A 9884-nucleotide genomic window follows, 5' to 3' on the forward strand; every position below is an offset into this window, starting at 1 on the left:
CTTGACATAACTGATGGTATTCTCCAATCTGGGCTTGACCACGTTCTCGAGTGCATTGACCCTGCGATTCGTGGCCTTGATGGCCTCGTCGAGTGTCAGAAACGAGGCCAACTCCACCAGTACCTCGACAGCCTTTATGTAAGCCGATCGGCAGAGCTGTATCTGCTGCCCGCCACTGTACCAACTTGGAAACTTCTGCATTCAAAAAACATATAAAAAAAAACACAGACTTAGTTATCTTCTTTGGCGTCCCAAGGCACTCTCGCCCCTTCACGTGGCCCTACACTTAACACGCTTTCCAATCCGCGAAACCAGCCAGTGTTTGTTACACTGATAACACAAATACGCCATGGACTCTTCATTGTTTTCGGCTTCCAGGCATTAAAACGAAAACAAACAGTTAAGGCAGGGAATTAGTGAATGTCAATCACAAAATTGCCTGAGGGGCCTGACACATAAAATAAAAAAAACACAGAACAGACACAAATTCACAAGACGTGTTTCCATATCAATTCACAAAGACGCATTTTTATTATTTACAATCTCAGGTTACAATTTAAGGCATCTCAGCCTTAATCAAGTTTTCTCCAGCAACTACATTTTGCCCTCTCTCATACGCACAAGTCTTTCTCCTCTCCTTTCTTCCTGATTTACTCAAGAATCCTACAGTTCTTATTACACATACATTCAGATACATTCAGTTTTAACTGATTTTTAACTAAAATTAGTTTATTAACCGAATCTTGTTCAAGATTGCCTTGGCTGTCCATGTGGTTGTCCACTTGTCCTCTTCCTCTAATTTTCTTTCATTGACGTGTCCGGATGCTCCTGCATCAGACTCCCGAGGTACAAAAATTATGACCTCCTGGTCATATGCTCCCGAGGTACAAAATTATGACCTCCTGGTCATATGCATTTCCTGAGCAATTTTACCCACTGTTTCTCTTCTTCAGTGGAACTGCCTTCATGTGAGCTGCAACCAAACCTCTGCAATAGCAAGTCCTCCCTGCTACCAGATGCCCTACCAAGCTTCGCTCCTGAGCTTAGTCCTCTCGGCATCTCCGCGGTTCTCTCCTCTCGAACCAATTGAGCACTCCTGCTCTAGGTTTGCTGCAATCTCCTCACCTTCACAAAATAAATTAAAAATTAAAACTGTACCTCTTCTTTCAAAAACTCCTCTCCGCAGGAAATCTTTCCCGCTCTGATACCACTTGATGAAAACGAAGACTGGGGTGTCTCCGTTTTCAGAATTTTTACCCGCTCGATCCTGGGACTTGTGGGTTATGGGCCCATGACACCTCTCGGCAACGCTTCTCTTTAGGTACAGCCAACTAGGAAGACTTTCACATGTCATATCACAGTAGAAACCATGAAATCGGCGTGTTCCAGTAGCAGTAGTTGCAGCTTCTGCTTCAGCTTGCTTACGAGCAAATTCTGCTGCTTTTGCCTCTTCTTGAAGCTTTGCTTTCTCTTCCCTTTGACGCCTTTCTAATTCCTCCCGTTCACGCCGCAGCTTCTCTGGATCTCCCCTGTCTCCCTGGTTAAAGGTCTTCTCTTGGGCTTTCAAAATTGTATCAGCAAAACGATTCCTTAACAAGGCAGCACGATAACGTTTGTCTGGGGAGACCTGTCTCTCAGATGGAGCACTCTCCCCTTCTTGTCATGGATCTGCAACACTGCCGTTTTTATTTTTAACGTTGATCGCATTAACATTGCATCCACCCCCAGGGAATCAAACCCTGCTATTACATTTCAACTCCTCTGATTCTCCTTCGCCCCTGATCACCAGCACACCGTCCTCGATGTGCATTTTGACATTTTCTTTAGCCTGAAGGAATCCTCCCTCTCCAACTCGTCAAGCTCCCCCTTGACATAACTGATGGTATTCTCCAATCTGGGCTTGACCACGTTCTCGAGCGCATTGACCCTGCGATTCGTGGCCTTGATGGCCTCGTCGAGTGTCAGAAACGAGGTCTGCAACGAGGCCAACTCCACCAGTACCTCGACGGCCTTTATGTAAGCCGATCGGCAGAGCTGTATTTGCTGCCCGCCACTGTACCAACTTGGAAACTTCTGCATTCAAAAAACATATAAAAAAAAAACACAGACTTAGTTATCTTCTTTGGCGTCCCAGGGCACTCTCGCCCCTTCACGTGGCCCTGCACTCAACACGCTTTCCAATCCGCGAAACCAGCCAGTGTTTGTTACACTGATAACACAAATACGCCATGGACTCTTCATTGTTTTCGGCCTCTAGGCATTAAAACGAAAACAAATAGTTAAGGCAGGGAATTAGTGAATGTCAATCACAAAATTGCCTGAGGGGCCTGACACATAAAATAAAAAAAACACAGAACAGACCCAAATTCACAAGACGTGTTTCCATATCAATTCCCAAAGACTCATTTTTATTATTTACAATCTCAGGTTACAATTTAAGGCATCTCAGCGTTAATCAAGTTTTCTCCAGCAACTACATTTTGCCCTCTCTCATACGCACAAGTCTTTCTCCTCTCCTTTCTTCCTGATTTACTCAAGAATCCTACAGTTCTTATTACACATACATTCAGATACATTAAGTTTTAACTGATTTTTAACTAAAATTAGTTTATTAACTGAATCTTGTTCAAGATTGCCTTGGCTGTCCATGTGGTTGTCCACTTGTCCTCTTCCTCTAATTTTCTTTCATTGACGTGTCCGGATGCTCCTGCATCATATTTTTTCAAATCTTGTACTCTAAATTTTTCAGTAATTTGGCTTCAAAGTTTTCTTTGCAATTTCCAACAGTTTGGGAAAGCTCGGAGAAAATCCCACGTCAAAGTCTTGCCAAAGATGAAGTTCAACAAGTGCTGCAAAATTACCTCCAATATACAAGGACTCTTCCATTTGCAGATGCAGAGCATATAAGCCTCTATGCAACTTGTTTTTTACAAAAAATAGTATCTATAGTCTATCCACGAGCATTTAAGCAAAGCCCTTGAAAGATATCTGCATTATAATTCAATTAATCAGTTTGATCCCTTCTTTCATGGTATAGGGGTAGAGACTTATGAGGTCCATATATTCTTGCATCCAGGGAAAAGAGGAGTTTCTATTCGAAAATGTCTCAAATTTAAAGAACCATGGGTTTCCTAGTCATGTGACGGGAAACTGTATAAAGAACACCCGTAGTTACTGATTTATTTTGCGGTGAAGTCGGAAAAATAAATTTCAATTCTATGAGAACCTTGGAGTTAGTAAGTTTTCTCTTATAAGAATCTTGACTTGTTGCCACTTTCTTCTCAATGATGATGTACATAGAAAATTTGAGACTATTGCTAATGGTCTGAATGGGTTTCAAGTTGAGAAGAATAGAATTTGTTGTTTGTTTGAAAAAAATCCACTCAAACGTAGTAGTATTTTAGAAAAGTTAATGTTGTTGGCAGGTATCGGTTTCCCTTGGGATGATATAAGCATGCTATACCATACCAAGTCTCAACTTTTTATCAACAATTCAGAGAAAGAATTGTTTTCTATAGCATATTTTCTGTCAAACTTGGGACTAAGAAAGGAAAATATAGGCAACTTCATTTTACAATATCCCGAGGTTCTTAAATGGGACCCAAGAAAATCCATTGCAGACAATCTGGATATTGCAAGAGTTAGTTTGGACGAAAAGGAGACGATAAAGATGGCTTTATGTCATCCTCACAATTTTCATGTGGATGACTTGATAAAGTTGATTGAAGATGTTAATTGCATTGGCCTTGACAAGCAGGGAGTTGCTCTGTGTATCAGAGAACATCTAAAATCCACAACACCCATGACTCTACTATCTAAAATTTACTCAGAAAAATGTCAGAATATACCATCTGGAGAGTCAGCACTAGCCCAACGAAGAGATGATTTAATTTCCCATGGATCTAAAAGAGAAAATCTAAAAAGCACAATGCCGAGGACTCCATTGCCTGAAGTTTCTTCAGAAAAATTTCAGAATATTCATTCTAAAGGATTGAAACTCTTCCATAGAAGAGATGGTCTGATTCTCCACGGTGTTAAGCTTAAGCATGCCTCAAGTGCCCAAGAAATAACTATCAATGAAATTTTACATGATCCAATCTGACGAAGAAGCTAAACGTTTTGTTGAAATTAGGCTTGCTAAACTACCCTGAATGGATGATCAAAGTTGCCAGAAAGATTCGTTGTGGAAGCAATAAGCTCCAGGAGCGGTTAAGCTGTCTTTTGAGAAATGGGTTTCCCTTCAATGTTGTTTGTTAGATGGTGAAGTCACAACCAACAATACTGAATCAAAGTGCAGATTTGATACAAAAGAAGTTTGATTTTCTTTGCAGTACTACATTTAGCCCACTACTGGTTATTACATCATTTCCAACTATTTCTCATGTCATCTTGAGAGAAAGATCAAACCAAGATACAAAATGTATGTATGGATTAAAATAAACAATTTACTTAAGCAAGAGTGTTCTTACCGGAGCATATTTGAACTACGAGAGCGAAGATTTGTACAAAAATACTGCCACCCTGAAGGGAGCAAGTATTTCAGTCTTTGCAAACTTGGGCAAGTGTATGTTATCATTTTATTATTCATAATTCTTCCATGCACCTACTTCTATTTTTTTTTGGTGCTATTTTCAAATACGTGGTAATATATGTGAAATTTGAGTTTGTGGTAACATGTTATCTGATGTGACTGCAAAATTCCCTAGACTCCATTGCCCAATGTTTCTTCGGAAAAATCCGAGGCTATCCTTTTTGGAGCTTCAAAAATTGTCCATAGAAGAGATGATCTAATTTATCATGGCACTAAGCTCAAGCATGCCTCAGGTACTAAAGAAATAAAAATCAGTGAAAATTTAGGAGAGTCAATTCAAAGGCACAAGCTAAATTTTTTGTTGAAATTAGGCTTCCTAAACTACTGCGAACAAATAATCAAAGTTCACAGAGAGATTTGTTGTGTAAGAAATAAGATGCAGGAGTGGTTAAGTTGTCTTTTGGGACTTGCGTTTCCCTTTAATGTTGTTTTTGACATGGTGAGGTCAAGACCAAGAACACTGACTCAAAGTGCAAATTTGATCTTAAAAAAAATTATTTTTCTTTGTACTACTACAGTTTTCCCACTACGGTTTCCTGCATCATTTCCACACTATTGCTCTTATCCTATTGAGAATAGGATCAAGACAAGCTACAAAATGTATGCATGGATTAAAACTAAGGATCTACTTAAGCACAAGAGTGTTCTTTCCGGAGCATATTTGAACTACCAGAGCGAATATTTGTACACAAATATTTCCATCCTGAAGGGAGAAAGTATCTTAGTCTTTGCAGAGTTGAGAAAGTGTAACTTATCATTGTCTTATTCTCATATGGAACTTCTCTTATTGTTGCATGGGGATATTTTCAAGTACAAAGAAATATATGCCATATTCCACTTGTAGAGTCTGTAGTGACATGTTATCTTATGCGACTAGAGAATGCCAGTGCTCCGTTTTCTATAATGTTTTCAAAAAACATTTAGACAATCATTTCTTGAGAATCAAAGTTTGTTCATAGAGGAGATGGTATAATTGATCAGGGCGCTAAGCTCAAGAATGCCTCAGGTACCAAAGAAATAAAAATTAGTGAAAATTTACTAATTGAGAGGCACAAGCTAAACCTTTTGTTGAAATTAGGCATCTGAACAGATGATTAAAGTTGGCACAAAGATTTATTGTGGAAGCATTAAGATGAAGGAGTTGTTAAGTTGTATTTTGAGACTTGGGTTTCCTTTTAATGTTGCTTGTGACATGGGGAGGTCAAGATCAAGAATACTAAATGGAAGTGCAGATTTGATCCAAAAGAAATTTGATTTTCTTTGCAATGCTACTTTGTAATGGGGCAAAACATTTTTTCCCTAGTTTTCTACTTGGGTTTCTTAATGCATATATCAGTTAGATACATAAAAGAATAATTACAGTTCTGCTCAAAGTAAAACTTCCAATTTTTTCATCACATACATAAGGTATTATTGAAAAGATAATGTAAAACCAATTTTCCAAATCGAAAATATGCTTCAAATTTTAGCAGTACAATCCCAAATATGTATTTCATAAGATTCTACAACCATTGTTACTAAAATCCACTGTCAAAAGATACTTTTAATTTCTTCTACCAATTAATCCTTCAAGAGACCAACTAAACAATGAATAACAATAAAAAACCCTAGCTATCATGTATTAAAATAAGTCGATTTTGCCTCTTTGACCGTGATGTCTAGCAAGTAGATCACTATAGGTCAGTGATGTCCAACAAGTAGATCACTATAGGTTGAGGTCTCATAAACCCTTCTGATGTGAGTATAGGAACATAATTATGTCAATCTATGAAACATCACCACAAATAGGAACCTTCTTACATCATATTGATATGTTCGTTCTAAGGTTTACTATGCAATAAATAAGAGGTTCTCTTCAAGGAAACAACAAAAAATTGTTGTGCCCTTTGAAGACCTAATAGAAGAGTTAGTAATCATTCCTTATGGAGTTCAGTTACTGTGAAGCTAACCCTACCCTCGATTTCCAGAATTTTAGAGGGTGAAATAGCCCATAACCAATGCCATTACTCGAAATCGAGGCTAGCTAACCCTACCCTCGATTTCCAGAATTATAGAGGGTGAAATAGCCCATAACGAGTGCCATTACTCTAAATCAAGGCCATTAGAAACAAATCTGATATGAAATCGGGGAGATGGAAGCAAATTTGACATGCAAACTAGGCATATCTAGGGTAGAATGCTTATTTTCGTTTTTTTTGGCTAAAATATAATAATTATTTATTAAAAAAAAATAGGCTAACTATAGAAAACAAGTGTAATATAAAAAAATTGCCCCTCCAAAATATAAAACCCCTTAAATTTCGCCCATGGGCTAAGATTTGGCCGTAAAATTTTCTACCGTTTTAAGTGGCAAGTTAATTCTGAATGGATGAAAAAAATAATAAATTAGGATCTTTATACTCATTCATAGTTAAAAATAATCAATATTATTTTGTATTAATGGAGAAATGGTTACATAGTTGTAACGTATCTCCTTAGTTTAGGATTTGTTCCTAGAGTTTAGGAGTTTGTTTACAACTACCTGATTTCTAGTGATGTATTTAATATTGTAATATTCATTTGATGTAATGTAGAGTGAACGGAGAGAGAGTCTCTTCTTTGTTTGAGTGCAGTCTCCAGGTGCAGTACTCACCTGTGAGCTGCAACTCCTTTTAATTCAAGTCTGATTTTTATCTTGGTATCAGAGCTTAGGGTAGAGATAGCCTCAATTTTTTTTTCTTAGGGATGCATCATTAATTACATAGCTGTAGTGGCAGTAGAGCATGCTAGGAGTATTTGTAAGATCAGGTGGACTGCAGTAACACTTGGAGTGAAGGGTCTTAGATGACTGATCATCTTTGAGCCGAAGAAAGGGTTGGCGTGGGTTTTTTGCACACAGTCGCGCCATAAAAGAGCAGAAGCACAAGCTGGCGCAGGATTTTAATGAATGGTTGTGCCATTGACGCGGATTCAACGGAGATAATCGCGGCAACGCGCCAGAAAGATCCATTGGTGCGGCTTTTTAGCTGATAATCGCGCCAATAAACATCACACGCATGGATTTTTTCCTAGCGCGGATTCTTAACTGTTGAGTAGCACCTTTGACTAGAAAGAAGTGCCAACCTCTTTCTCTTTGAGAAATCTGCAATTTTTTGTAGATCGGTCTTGCCCGGTGGTGGCACGTGGAGATTTCTGCTCGGTGGCAGCAGATTTGATTTGCCCGGTGGTGGCAGAGTGCAGCTCCTCGATCTGTTCGGTGGCAACAGATCGGATTTTCCCGGTGGTGGCGCATTGGAGTTGTTTTTGATCTGTTCGGTGGTAGCAGATCAGATTTGCCCGGTGGTGGCACAGTGAAGTTCCTGATCTGTTCGGTGGCAGCAGATCGGACTTGCCCGGTGGTGGCACATTGAAGTTCCTGATCTGTTCGGTGGCAGCAGATTGGACTTTCCCGGTGGTGGCCGATTGAAGTGTTCAGTTGGATAGAAATGAATAACAATATAGAAACATATCTCCACAAGTCTGGCAAACTCGATGGAACGAATTTCTCCAACTGGAAGTTCAAAATGCAAACTTTGCTGGAAAGTGTGAATGCATGGTCGATTGTCATGGGAGATGAGCGAAGATCTGGAACAACGACCCAAGAACAAGACTGGGATAAAAGAGAAACGAAAGAAAAAGTTATACTGAAGATGTCCGTTAAGGACAATATTATCCCACATATCAGAGATTGCAAGTCGGCCGCTGATATATGGACAACGATCAAGAACTTGTACGAGACACAGAATACAAATCGTGTTCTGGCACTTAAAGGCAAGCTGTTTGTATTGAAGATGGAGGAGAATGAGTCCGTTTCTGGATTTATGGCCAGAGTTAAGGACTTGAGTGAAAAATTGGGAGCTATCGGAGAGAAGGTATCCGACTCAGATTTGGTCAAGCTCAAATTGAACAGAATGACTGATGAATACCAGACGTTCATCACAGGGCTGTCAGCAAGAGAAAAAGCCCCTTCATTTGATGAGCTGATAGCGATTCTGCTCGAGGAAGAGGAGCGATGACAGAATTTAAAAACTCAGAGCAATGACCTTGCTCTGATGGCAAAAAGGAGACAGTACAGAGGGAACCAGCACCAACACCAGCACCAGCAGCAGAAAGGAGCCAACACATTTCAAAAGAGATCATTTAAAGGTATGACTGATAATTATGTTAAGAAATGTTTTTACTGTGGAAAACCTGGTCATCATATTAAAGAATGCTATAAGAGGCAGGCAAATGAACGAAGAAGCAAATAGAGAAAACATCAGGGTTGTTTTGCTGGGGAAGAGGAGGACCACAGCCACGAACTTCGACTATTTACAGTCGATTGTGCTCTTTCAGCTTCAAAAGGAGATGAGGACGACATATGGTATGTCGACTCTGGCGCATCCTCACATATGACTGGTAAGAAGGACTGCTTTGAATTTCTTGAAGAAACTGCATGTGGATCGAAAATTTATCTAGGAGATGATAGTGGGTATGAGATCAAAGGATATGGTGACATTCCTATGAAGCTACCTAGCGGTGACATTAGACACCTTAAAAATGTATTATATGTTCCAGGAATTAAGAAAAATTTGGTCTCTGTCTCAATGATTACTGACCAAGACATGCAAGTTCAATTCTTTAAGAATAATTGTGTCATTAAGGATAGCCAGATGGAAACAGTTGCAACAAGAGTGTGCGTGGGGAGCTTGTACAGATTAGATGCAAAGAGTATGCCACGACAAGCAATGGTTGCAGCTGGATCAACAGTCGAAAATCTCTGGCATCAAATATTCGACCATCTCAATTTGCAAGACCTCATCTTTCTTCAGAAGAAAGGTATGGTCGATGGACTCCCTTTTTTTCATAATGTAAAGCTGGAATGTGATGGATGTGAATTAGGGAAAATGCATAGAGAAGAGTTCCCTTTGCATGTTAACAGAAAGGAAAGAGACATTCTAGAACTGGTGCATACAGATATTTGTGGACCTATGCAAACTAGGTCTTTAGGAGGAGCATATTACTTTTTGTTATTTACAGATGATTGCACTAGATTTTCATGGGTGTACTTTCTAAGTAAAAAGAGTCAAGCCTTTCAGTACTTTAAAGAGTTTAAATCTATGATAGAGAACCAAACAGGAAAAAGGATAAAGATTCTCCGCTCGGATCAAGGGGGAGAATACAGGTTGGGAGAGTTCATGAATTTCTGCAAGCATCATGGGATTATGCAGCAATTTACAGTGCCACACACTCCACAGCAGAATGGAGTAGCAGAGCGGAAGAACAGAACTCTTGT

The sequence above is a fragment of the Pinus tabuliformis genome, chromosome 5_1 (assembly GCF_031772625.1).
Source record: "Pinus tabuliformis cultivar Carrire ecotype Pingquan chromosome 5_1, CPIR1, whole genome shotgun sequence".
NCBI classification, from domain to species: Eukaryota; Viridiplantae; Streptophyta; class Pinopsida; order Pinales; family Pinaceae; genus Pinus; species Pinus tabuliformis.